Below are 12,473 nucleotides of genomic sequence, written 5' to 3'. Positions count from 1 at the left end.
CATGACCACTAAACCAGCCCTACAAGAAATATTAAAGGGAACAATTTAAGTGGAAAGGAAAGACCATAAATAGGTAAGAAAAGTAAAAAACATAAACAGTAAAAATAAGTATTTCTGTAAAAATTAGTCAAAGGATTCAGTAAATAAAAAGGGGGAGGATGTAAAATATGCCACTATATGCCTAAAATGTGGTAGGTAGAAGAGTAAAGGATGGGTTCAAACTTAAGTGACCATCAACTTAAAACAAACTGCTATGTATATAAAATGTTATATGCTGAATGATAACAACAAATCAAAGCCCAGTAACAGATATGCAAAGGATAAAGAAAAAGGAATCCAAGTATATCATTAAAGAAAGCCAATAAACTGTGAAAGAGAACAAGAGAAGAAAGGATCAGAGAAATCTGTAGAAACAACCATAAAACAGGTAACAAAAAGTATGTGCCTATCAATAATAACTTTGAATATAAGTGGATTAAATACTCCAATCAGAAGACATAGGGTGATAGTGTGGATAAAAAACAGGATCCATCTATGTGCTGCTTACAAGAGGTTAATTTCAGACCAAAAGACACTTGCTGATTGAGGGGATGGAGGAGTGCCTGGCTGGCTCAGTTGGAAGAGCATGTGACTCTTGATCTTGGAGTTGTGAGTTTGAGCCTTACTTACTTCATAAAATCTTTAGGGGCGCCTGGGTAGCTCAGTTGGTTAAGCACCTGGCTCTTGATCTCAGGGTTATGAGTTCAAGCCCTGCATTGGGTTCCATGCTGGGCCTGGAGACCACTTAAAAAAAAAAATTAAAAGGGTGCCTGTGTAGCATAGTCAGTTAAGCATTCAACTCATGGTTTCAGATCAGGTCCTGGTCTCTGGGTTGTGGGATCGAGCCCTGCATCAGGCTCCATGCTCAGCCTGGAGGCTGCTTAGGATTCTCTTTCTCCTTTCCTTCTGCCCCTCCACCCTACATGTGAGCTTGCATGTGCACTCTCTCTCTCTCCAAAATAAATGAATCTTTTTTTTTTCTTTTAAGAATGATGTTGGTTGTAGGATATTTTAAAAAAATAAAAGAAAAGAAAATCTTTAAAAATAAAAGAAAGAAAATAAGGGAGTGGAGAAACATTTATCATGTAAATGGATATCAACAGAGAGCTGGGGTAGCAATGCTTATATTGGACAAAATAGCCTTTAAAGTAAAGACTATGACAAGAGACAAAGAAGGACATTATATAATAATAAAGGGGACAATCCAACAAGAGGATATAACAATTGTAAATGTTTGTGTGCCCAACATGGGAGCACCTAAATACATAAACAGTTAATAACAAACATAAAGGAAATAATAGATAACAATACAATAATGGTAGGGGACCATAACACCACATTTATGTTGATGGGAAGATCATTCAAACAGAAAATCAACAAGGAAAAAGTGGCTTTGAATGACATGCTGGACCAGATGGATTTCATAGCCATATTCAGAACATTTCTTCCTAAAACAGCAGAATACCCATTCTTTTCAAGTGCACATGGAACATTTTCCAGAATAGATCACATATTAGGGCACAAACAAGTCTCAACAAATTCAAAAAATTGAAGTCATAGCATGCATCTTTTCTGACCACAACACTCTAAAACTAGAAATCAACAAGAAAAAATCTGGAAAAAGTACAAATACATGGAGGTTAAATAGCATGCTACTAAACAACAAATCTATCAACCAAGAAATGAAAAAGGAAATAAAAAATTACACAGAAGCATGCCTGATTTGTTCAGTTGGAAGACTATGAGACTCTTGATCTTGGAGTCATGAGTTCAAGCCACACTTTGGGTGTAGAGATTACTAAGAAAAAAGGGCACTTAATAAATTACATGGAAACAAATGAAAATGAAAACAGACTGGTCCAAAAATCTTTGGGATATGGCAAAAGTACTTGTAAGAGAGAAGTTTATAGCAACACAGGCTTACTTCAAGAAGCAAGAAAAAACTCAAACAATCCAACCTTGTATCTAAAGGAGCTAGATAAAGAAGAAAAAACAAAACCCTTGGGGCATCTGGGTGGCTCAGTGGGTTAAGCCTCTGCCTTGGGCTCAGGTCATGATCTCAGGGTCCTTGGATGGAGCCCTGCATCAGGCTCTATGCTCAGCAGGGATCCTGCTTCCCCCTCTCTCTCTGCCTGCCTCTCTGCCTACTTGTGATCTCTCTCTCTCTCTATCAAATAAATAAATAAAATATTTTTTAAAAAGAAAAAACAAAACCCAAACCCAGCATAAGGAAGGAAATAATAAATGATATAGAAACTTAAAAACAAACAAACAAACAAAAACAGTAGATCAATGAAACCAGAAACTCGTTCTTTGAAAAGATCAACAAAATTGATAAACCTCTAACCAGACTCATTAAAGAGAGAGAGAGAGAGAGGACCCAAATAAAATCTTTAATGGAAGAGGAGCAATAGAAACCAACCTACAGAAATACAATTATAACCGAATATTATGAAAACTTATATGCCAACAAACGGGACAACTGAGAAGAAATGGTTAAACTCCTAGAAATATATAACCTCCCAATAACTGAACCAGGAACAAATAGAAAATTGGAATGGGCCAATTACCAGCAATGAAAATTGAATCAGTAATCAAAAACCTCCCAACAAACAAAAATCCAGAACCAGGTGGCTCCATAGGCGAATTCTACCAAAGATTTAAAAAAGAATTAATACCTATTCTTCTTAAACTCCGAAAAATAGAATAAGAAGGAAAATTTTCAAATTCATTCTATGAGGTATCACCCTGATACCAAAACCAGAAAAAGATATCTCACACACACATACACACACACACACACACACAGACAAGAACCACAGGCCAATATCTCTGATGAGTATAGATGCAAATATCCCCAACACAATATTAGTAAGCCAAATCCAAAAATTTATTTAAGAAAACCATACTGTGTGGCTCAGTAGGTTGAGCTTCTGCCTTCTGCTCAGGTCATGGTATCAGGGTGTTGAGATCAAGCCCCAAATTGGGCTCTCTGTTCTGTGGGGAGCCTGCTTCCCCCCTCTCTCTCTGCCTGCCTCTCTGCCTACTTGTGATATCTGTCTGTCAAATTTTAAAAAATCTTAAAAAAAAAAAAAAACACCATACACAACAATCAAGTGGGATTTATTCCGAGAATACAAAGGTGATTCAATTCAGTATTTGCAGAATGGTCAATGTGACATGTCACATCAATAAGAGAATTAAAAACCATGTTTTCATTTCAATAGATGCAGAAAAAGCATTTGACAAGGACAACACCCATTCATGATACTTTCTGCAAAGCAGATCTAGAGGGAACATACTTCAACATAATCAAGGCCTTACGTGAAAAACCCACAGCCAACATCATACTCAATGGTGAAAAACCGAGAACTTTTCCTCTAAGGTCTCGAACAAGACAAGGATGCCCACTCTCACCATTTTTATTCAACATAGTACTGGAAGTCCTAACCACAGCAATAAGACAAGAAAAAGAAACAAAAGGCATCCAAGTTGGTAAGGAAGAAGGAATATTCTATTTGCAGATGACATGATACTACATATAGAAATCCTAAAGACTCCATCAAAAAATTACTATAACTAATAAATGAATTCAGTAAAGTCACAGGTTAAAAAATCAATGTACAGAAATTTGTTGCATTCCTATACACTAATAGTGAAGCAGCAGAAAATGAAATCAAGAAAACAATCCCATTTATAATTGCACTGAAGACAAAAAAATATCTTGGCTTAAGCTTAACCAAAGAGGTGAAAGACATGTACTTTGAAGACTGAAAAATGCCAATGAAAGAATGTCTTTCACTCATGGAAAGACATTCCATGCTCTTGGGTTAGAGGAACAAATATTGTTAAAATATTGTTAAAATGTCTATATTACCCACAGCAATCTACAGATTTAATGCAATCCCTATCAAAATGTCAATACCATTTTTCACAGAACTAGAACAAATGATCCTAAATTTTCTATAGAACCATAAAAGACCCAAATAGGCAAAGAAATCTTGAGAAACAAAAACAAAACTGAAGGTATCACACTCCACATTTCAAGTTGTATTACAAAGCCATAGTAATTAAAACTATTAAAACTATGGTACTGGCATTAAACGGATATAGATGAATGGAATAGGATAGAAAACCCAGAAATAAACCCACAGTTATATGGTCAATTATTCTTTGACCAGGGAGGAATGAATATACAATGGAAAAAGACAATCTTTTCAACGAATGGTGTTGGGAAACGTGAACAACAACATTCAAAAAATGGAACTGGAGGGGCGCCTGGGTGGCTCAGTGGGTTAAAGCCTCTGCCTTCAGCTCGGGTCATGATCTCGGGGTCCTGGGATCGAGCCCCATGTCAGGCTCTCTGCTCCCCAGGGAGCCTGCTTCCCCCTCTCTCTCTACCTGCCTCTCTGCCTACTTGTGATCTCTGTCTGTCAAATAAATAAATAAATAATTTTAAAAAATGGAACTGGAACACTTTCTTTCACCATATACAAAAATAAACTCAAAATGAATTAAGGACCTAAATGTAAGACCTGAAACCATAAAATCCTTGAAAAGAGCACAGACAGTAACCATAACCATTGGCCATAGCAATATTTTTCTCGATATGTCTCCTGAGGCAAGGAAAAAGTAAAAATAAACTTTTGGGGGTTGCCTGGGTGGCTCAGTCCTTAAGCGTCTGCCTTCAGCTCATGTCATGATCCCGGGGTCCTGGGATCAAGCCCTGCATCGGGCTCCCTGCTCAGTGGGAAGCCTGCTTCTCTGCCTCCCACTCCCAATTCCCCTGCTGTGTTCCTTCTCTCACTGTGTCTCTCTTTGTCAAATAAATTTTTAAAAAAAAACCTATTTGGACTATATCAGAATAAAAAATTTCTGCATAGTAAAGGAAACAAATAAGAAAACTAAAAAGCAACCCACTACAGGGGAGAAGATATTTGCAAATTACATCAGTGAAGTGTTAGTATCCAAAATATATAAAGAACTGTTACAAGTCAACACCCCCAAAACAAATAATCCAATTAAAAATGGACAGAAGACACAGACATTTCTTCAAAGCAGACATACAGATAGCCAACAGACAGATGAAATGATGCTCAATATCACTCATCATCAGGGAAATACAAATCAAAACCTTATACCTGTCAGAATGGCTCAAATAAGCAAATAATAACAGCTGTTGGTAAGGATGTGGAGAAAACAGAACCCTCTTGCACTGTTGGTGGGAATGCAAACTGGTGTAGCCACTGTGGAAAACAGTGTGGAGGTTGCTCCAGAAATTAAAAATAGAACTAGCCTGAGACCCAGTAATTGCATGACTGGGCGTTTACCCCCAAAATACAAGAACACTAATTTAAAGGGATATATGCTGCATTGTTTATTGTGGCATTATTTACAACATTAAGAATAGCCAAACTATGGAAGCACCCCAAGTGTCCATTGATAGATTAATGGATAAAGAAGATGTGGTGTATACACAGTGTCTGGCATGTATAGTAGTAGAATATTATTCATTCATAAAAGAGAGTGAAACCTTGCCATTTGGAAGAACATGGATAGAACTAGAGAGTATAATGCTAAGTGAAATAAGTCCGTCAGAGTAAAACAAATACCATATGATCTCACTCAGATGTAGAATTTAAGAAACAAAACAAATGAGCAAAAGAAAAAGAGAGAGAGAGAAAGAGAGACAAACCAGGAAACAGACTCTTAACTGTAGAGAACAAACTGATGGTACCCGAGGGGAAGTGGGTGGGGGATGGGTGAAATTGGTAATGGGGATTAAAGAGTGCACTTATCACGAAGAAAAAAAATTAAAGTAAAAAAAAGTGTGGTGGGGGAGGGCTTGGTTTAAGTTGACCCAGATTGGCAAAGCTGGACAAAGACGTCCAGGGTGACCCCACATGCCCCAGCAGTCGCTTTAGCTTTTTGGTGGAAAGAACTTTAAGGGGCCATGCAGTCCAGTCTGCAGTCCTACCTAGATACCAGCTGGCTCTGGGGTTCAAACTGCCTAGCTTAGCATAAGTGGGTACGTGATCTTGGGCTAGTTGCTTAATATTCCTTTTTTTTTTTTTTTTAAAAGATTTTATTTATGGGCGCCTGGGTGGCTCAGTGGGTTAAGCTGCTGCCTTCGGCTCAGGTCATGATCTCAGGGTCCTGGGATCGAGTCCCGCATCGGGCTCTCTGCTCAGCAGGGAGCCTGCTTCCTCCTCTCTCTCTCTGCCTGCCTCTCTGCCTACTTGTGATCTCTCTCTGTCAAATAAATAAATAAAATATTTTTAAAAAAAAGATTTTATTTATGTATTTGATAGACAAGAGATCCCAAGTAGGCAGAGAGGCAGGCAGAGAGAGAGAGAGGGAAGCAGGCTCCCTGCTGAGCAGAGAGCCCCATGCAGGGCTCGATCCCAGGACCCTGAGATCATGACCTGAGCCCAAGGCAGAGATTTTAACCCACTGAGCCACCCAGGCGCCACTAGTTGCTTAACATTCCTATGCCTCAGTTTCTTCTGTAAAATGGAGATAGTAACACCCATCTCATTGGATCAAAAAAGTGCAGTTGTATAAAGCACAGTAAATGTTAATTGGTATTAGCGCTCTCTCCATCATTAACGATGATGGAAACCTCCTTCTTGGATTATTGCTGCAGGATTTCTCGGTTTTTGGTGCCCATGGATCTTGGTCACGCCGCTTCAAAGAATGAAGAGATAGACTGGATGAAGAGTGGTGGGCAGCAAAGCAAAGTTTATTGAGCGATAGTATAAAGCTCCTGGGGAGGGAGGGGGCCCACGAGGGTTGCCCCTGGAGTTTCTAAGTTTAGGGGCTTTTGTGAGGGCTTCTGCAGAACTTCCTTAAGCATTCGTGATGTGCTGAGTGGTGCCAGTCAGGACTTTGGTCACATATCTGTCCACCTATTAGGCTAATGTCTCCATGCTGATGGTTTGTGGGGTTTTTTTTTTGCTGACCCCTGGGGGCTTATGTCTTAACTGCCCCATGCCCATGATATTGACAAGTGCTTTGTGGTTAATTGTCTTATTTTAGGACATTTTGCAGAAGTCATTTCTGCAAAGGCTGCAAAGCAGAATGTTAGTGAAGTCCTTATCTAAGGTTTTACTTTCGCTGTCCTAATTCCATATTTTCTTATTGGGGACCCTGGTCCTGACTACCTAACTGTCCAACAAACACCTAACATTATTACTAACATAAAATTACCAGACCTAATTTATTGAGGATCTACTTTATGTACCCTTAATTTGATATTCACAATCATCCCACATAATGGATATTATTACATTTTACAGAGGAAGGTGCTGTGACTCAGAGAGTATAAGTGAGTTCCCAAATTCAGTACTAACTCCGAAGTCTTTCCCCTTAACACCATGCTATCCTGTCTTTCTGCTGAAATTCACTGCAAAACTGTTCCCGTGCCCTGAATTCATTCTCCCCAGAGCAGGTCTTCTAGAAGCTCAAGGTCACTTCTTTGACTACAGCTGCTTGCTGAGTGTTTGGACACAGCCAGGTCCACAGTGGCATTGAACACCAGGTTCCCAGTAATGAAAGAGACATGTCCCTGCCCTCAAGGAGCTCAGTGTCTGTTCCCAGCAGCAGACAAGGAAAAGACTTTGTGGAAGGACTGCTTCCCTACTCCCAACTCCATTCTCCTCTTCTTCCTACGTATATGGCCTCCCAATTAGAGATTACATTTCCTAGTAACCTTTGCATCTAGGGGTGGCTAAAGAGGGCAGAGACAATGTGAGAACATCCCAGTCTTGGATTTAAAGGGCTGGGCATAGGAACGTCTGTTTTCCTCCTTCCTATGGGCCAGAGTGTGGATACAAGAGGCAAAGAGGATCGATACTCTAATTTTTTAAAAGATTTTATTTATTTGTCAGAGAGAGAGAGAGAGTGAGCAAGCACAGGCAGAGTGGCAGGCAGAGGCAGAGGGAGAAGCAGGCTCCCTGCCAAGCAAGGAGCCTGATGTGGGGCTCGATCCCAGGACACTGGGATCATGACCTGAGCAGAAGGCAGCCACTTAACCAACTGAGTCACCCAGGCATCACTCTAATTTTTTTTTTAAGATTTTATATATTTACTTGACAGGGAGAGATCACAAGTAGGCAGAGAGGCAGGTGGGGCGGGGTGGGGGTGCAGAAGCAGGCTCCCCGATGAGCAGAGAGCCCAATGTGGGGCTCGATCCCAGGACCCTGGGATCACGACCTAAGCCGAAGGCAGAGGCTTTAACCCACTGAGCCACCCAGGCGCCCCTAGGATCGATATTCTAAAGCAGAGTTTTCAACCAAGGTTCTGCAGAACCACAGAATTGGCCTCGAGATGCTTCCAGGCCAGGGGTTCTGTATTGTGATTAAGAAAAAAAAAGAAAAGAAAAAGGGGTGTTATTTTTTGCCTTCATGTGCCCTGTGATGCCCAGGCTTTAAGCAGCCTCAGAAACCACTAGAGGTCATTCAGCCCTGTCTGGCACTGCGCAATGAAACTGTGTTCATCCATGCTCATCTGCCCATCCATGAACATCCATTCACTGTTCATCCACAGTGAAACTGTTCATCCAAAGCTCAGTTTTCAAGGTGAGCTCAGGAAGTCGGTTGATCATTTGTGAATACTGTGTTGCCTGGACAGGAGGAGGGGAAGACTGATGACATCAGCCTCCCCCTCCTGAATGACCTTCCCCCAAATCCCCTTATGCCCTGACGACTGTCTGATGGGAGCAGACCAGCTTCCTGGTGTGATGGAAAATCAGATGAAATTTTCCTTCCAAATAAATAATTTTTACACATTATGACTCAGTGGCTTTCCTGCCGCTTTGCTGTTGACATACACACTATAAAACACGAATTATGCCAGTTAGAAGTGAATGCTGGTCTAGAATTTCATATTTTTGCACTTTTTTGTTTAGTTATTTATTATGCCCTTCTATTTTATGTCTTACTAGCATTTGTGTTTTATAAATGCGTCTAATGGCCCAGTACGGTGATTTTTCATTATGAGGTGTGAAACGAGAAAGAGAGAGGCAGGACTGTGGACAGATCTGGTAGGGTCAGTAGTAAAGAATTACAGTTTACAAAGGCAGCAATGGCTTCAGCAATATTGAAAAGAATTTAACTACAAATTACAGCCGTTTGAAAAGTAGATGAGCTAATTGGTATCAACCGTTATCTCAAAGCAAACAGATTAAGGCTTTTATTTTAAAGGTCCCCTTCGGCAAAAAGGCTCAAAGAGTGAGTGATTTGGCAGCAGAACTCACTGTCTAGACAAGAGATCCTAATAATCCTGGCAGGTGAAATTAGAGTGAGTGAAACGGTAGCGGGTGATACCAGATGAAGAAGTGGAGAGGTTCTACTCTCAGAGAAAGCAGTAAGTTGATGTATTGATGAGGTCACATGAGGCTGAGAAGCTGCCAGTTTGTTAATAAACAAAAAAAAAAGCAGCAGATTCTAGGGGCACTTGGGTGGCTCAGTCGGTTAAGCATCTGTCTTCAGCTTGGTCATAATCTCAGGGTTTTGGGATGGAGTCCTACAAAGTCCTGAGCAGGGAGCCAACCCCTCCCTCTGCTGCTCCCCCTGCTTGTGCTCTCTCTCTCTCTCTCAATCTCAAATAAATAAATAAATAAATAAATAAATAACACTTTTTTAAAAAAGAACAAAAAAACAGCAGATTTTTGGTCCAGGCTGAAAAGTAAATGTATTTCATTTATAAACGCCACGCATGTGGAAAGATGTGTAAGTGAGGGTGATAAGCAAGAAAATGTTCTCTGCTGCAAACAGCTTTTGACACACAGAGAAACAAACAGCCAAACTATATTTAGTGGTTTCTTCACTTCTACGCTCAAGAGGTCTGTCTTGGAAGAACTGCCTTGGCATTTGAACTGATGGTATTCCCATCAAGAGTTTGCTCCACAAGATTTTCCACTTCTTTTGTTTAAAATAAACAAAGAGAGCACCTGGGTGTCTTCGTTGGTTGAGCGGCTGCCTTCGCTCGGGTCATGATCCCAGGGTCAGGGGACTGAGCCCGGCATCAGATTCCTTGCTCAGCGGGGTGCCTGCTTCTCCCTCTCCCTCTGCTGCTCTCCCTGCTTGTGCGCTCTCTCTCTCTCTCCCTCTCCCTCTCTCTCTGACAAACAAAAAAACAGAAAACAACTAAAACCCAACAAGCAAAACCTTGATGTTGTCACACACGCTGCTTTCTTCAGAGAGAGGTGCTAGTGTCAAAAACTCTTGGAGATGAAGAAACCATCATGTTGTAAAATGGTTCACTTTATTAAACCAACACTGGTTTACTTGAGAGTGTTTAAAAACACTATGCGCTACAATCTGGAATTCTACTTCTGTGTATGTACCCAAAGAATTGAGAGTAGGGACTTGAACAGATGCCCGTACACCCCTGGTCACAGCAGTATTATTCATGACAGCCAAAGGTGGAAACAGCACAAATGTGCCGGGACAGCTGAGTGGCTACACAAAGTGTGACACGTACATGGCATGGGATGGTACTCAGCCTTAATGAGGAAGGAAATGTGGATGCCTGCTAAAGTCTGGATGAACCCAGAAGACACTGAGCTAAGTGAAATAAGCCAGACACAAAAGAATGGGTATTGTACACTTCCACTGAAAGGAGGTGCCCAGATTAGGCAAATTCAGAGACAGAAGTTTGAAGAGTGGTTGTCAGGAGCTAAGGGGAGGGGCTAATGGGGAGTTGTTGTTAAATGGAGAGAGTTTCAGTTAAGGAAGATGAAAAGGTTCTGCCGATGAATAGGGGTGATGTTTACACAACATCGTAAGTGCACTCGATGTCCCTAAATCATGCACCTAGAAATATTTTTTTTTAAAGATTTCATTTATTTGGGTGCCTGGGTGGCTCAGTGGGTTAAAGCCTTTGCCTTCGGCTCAGGTCATGATCCCAGAGTCCTGGGATCAAGCCTCACATTGGGCTCTCTGCTCAGCAGGAAGCCTGCTTCCTCCTCTCTCTGCCTGCTTCTCTGCCTACTTGTGATCTCTGTCTGTCAAATGAAGAAATAAAATCTTAAAAAAAGATTTTATTTATTCGACACAGAGAGAGAGAGAGAGATTCAGCAAGTGAGGGAATACAAGTAGGGGGAGTGGGAGAGGGAGAAGCAGGCTTCCCACGGAGCAGGGAGGCTGATGCAGAGCTCGATCCCTGGACCCTGGGATCATGACCTGAGCCAAAGCAAGACACTAAATGACTGAGCCACCCAGATACCCCTTAAAAATGGTTTAAATGGTAAATTTTGTTACGTATATTTTACCACAGTAAAAAAAAAAATTTAAAAACCTGCAAGAACTGGGACAAAGAGCACAGAAATCTCCTGCCATGTATAGGTATCTGGTGGCTTCACACTCTGTACATGGTCCATTGGGAAAGCATCAGTTGGGCTGGGAAAAGATGCTGACCCAATCTACAGGATGGGTCATCTTATCTAACTGGTGAGGACTCCTCCACTGATCTCCTTCTGATAGGAATTGACATGGGACACGAATATCTTCCCATTCTGTAAGCATTTTAAGAGGCCACCCGTAGACCTGTCTCCTAGACCCATAATGTGATCAAGTTCCTAGCTGTGTTCTCTCCAAGTCTCTGCAAGCAACCAGCCCATCATATATCACCCATGAGTTCATATATATCTGCACCTTAGGCTCTTTCTCCTTTCACACACAGTGGGTAACAGCTGCGTTGCCCAACGTTCTGCCTATTGGGATTTTCCTTCACCACTGCCCTTCAGGGCCACCTGTGAATGGTGGTGTCGTGCAGCAGCTGTCTTCCTCTGGCTGTTGCTGGCCTACTGTGCAGAGTCTTCCATAAACCAGGTTTGTACTTTTCTTTTTAAAGATTTTTTAGAATTATTTATTTATTTGAGAGAGAGAGCACAAACAAGCAAGGGGAGGGGCAGAAGAAGAGGGAGAAGCAAAGTCCCCCCAGGAGCAGGGAGTCCAATGCAGGGCCCGATCTCAAGATCTGGAGATCATGGTCTGAGCGGAAGGCAGGCGCTTAACTGACTGAACCACCCAGGCACCCCATATAACACTTCAATTTCTAATAGGATACAACTGTGAAAATACAGTTTCATGATCCTGTGGGTCAGATAACACCTGCGGAACATCTGGGTTCAATAATAACTTGGTGTCCCATAAATCAGGCATTCAATCTCTACAAAGTCCCAGTAGCAAGCCAGAAGCTACTTTTCAGAATGTAGAATAGTCATTAGCAGAGCACAGCATGGCCCAAATTCCAAGGGTCTTCACTCTGATGCCCTCCTGGGTCTTGCCGGAGGCTCTGTGTGGCATCTTTAGCTGACACCAAAGAGCCTTTCTTCAAGCCAAACATAACATCATCAGACGTATAGGTTACCCGGTAAATGAGTCAAAGCAGCTTGCCCAAATATGATATATGTGGGCTCCAAAATTCAA

This window comes from Mustela nigripes, chromosome 1 (assembly GCF_022355385.1).
Source record: "Mustela nigripes isolate SB6536 chromosome 1, MUSNIG.SB6536, whole genome shotgun sequence".
In the NCBI taxonomy this organism is placed as follows: Eukaryota; Metazoa; Chordata; class Mammalia; order Carnivora; family Mustelidae; genus Mustela; species Mustela nigripes.
Note: the sequence above shows the minus strand (reverse complement) of the source record.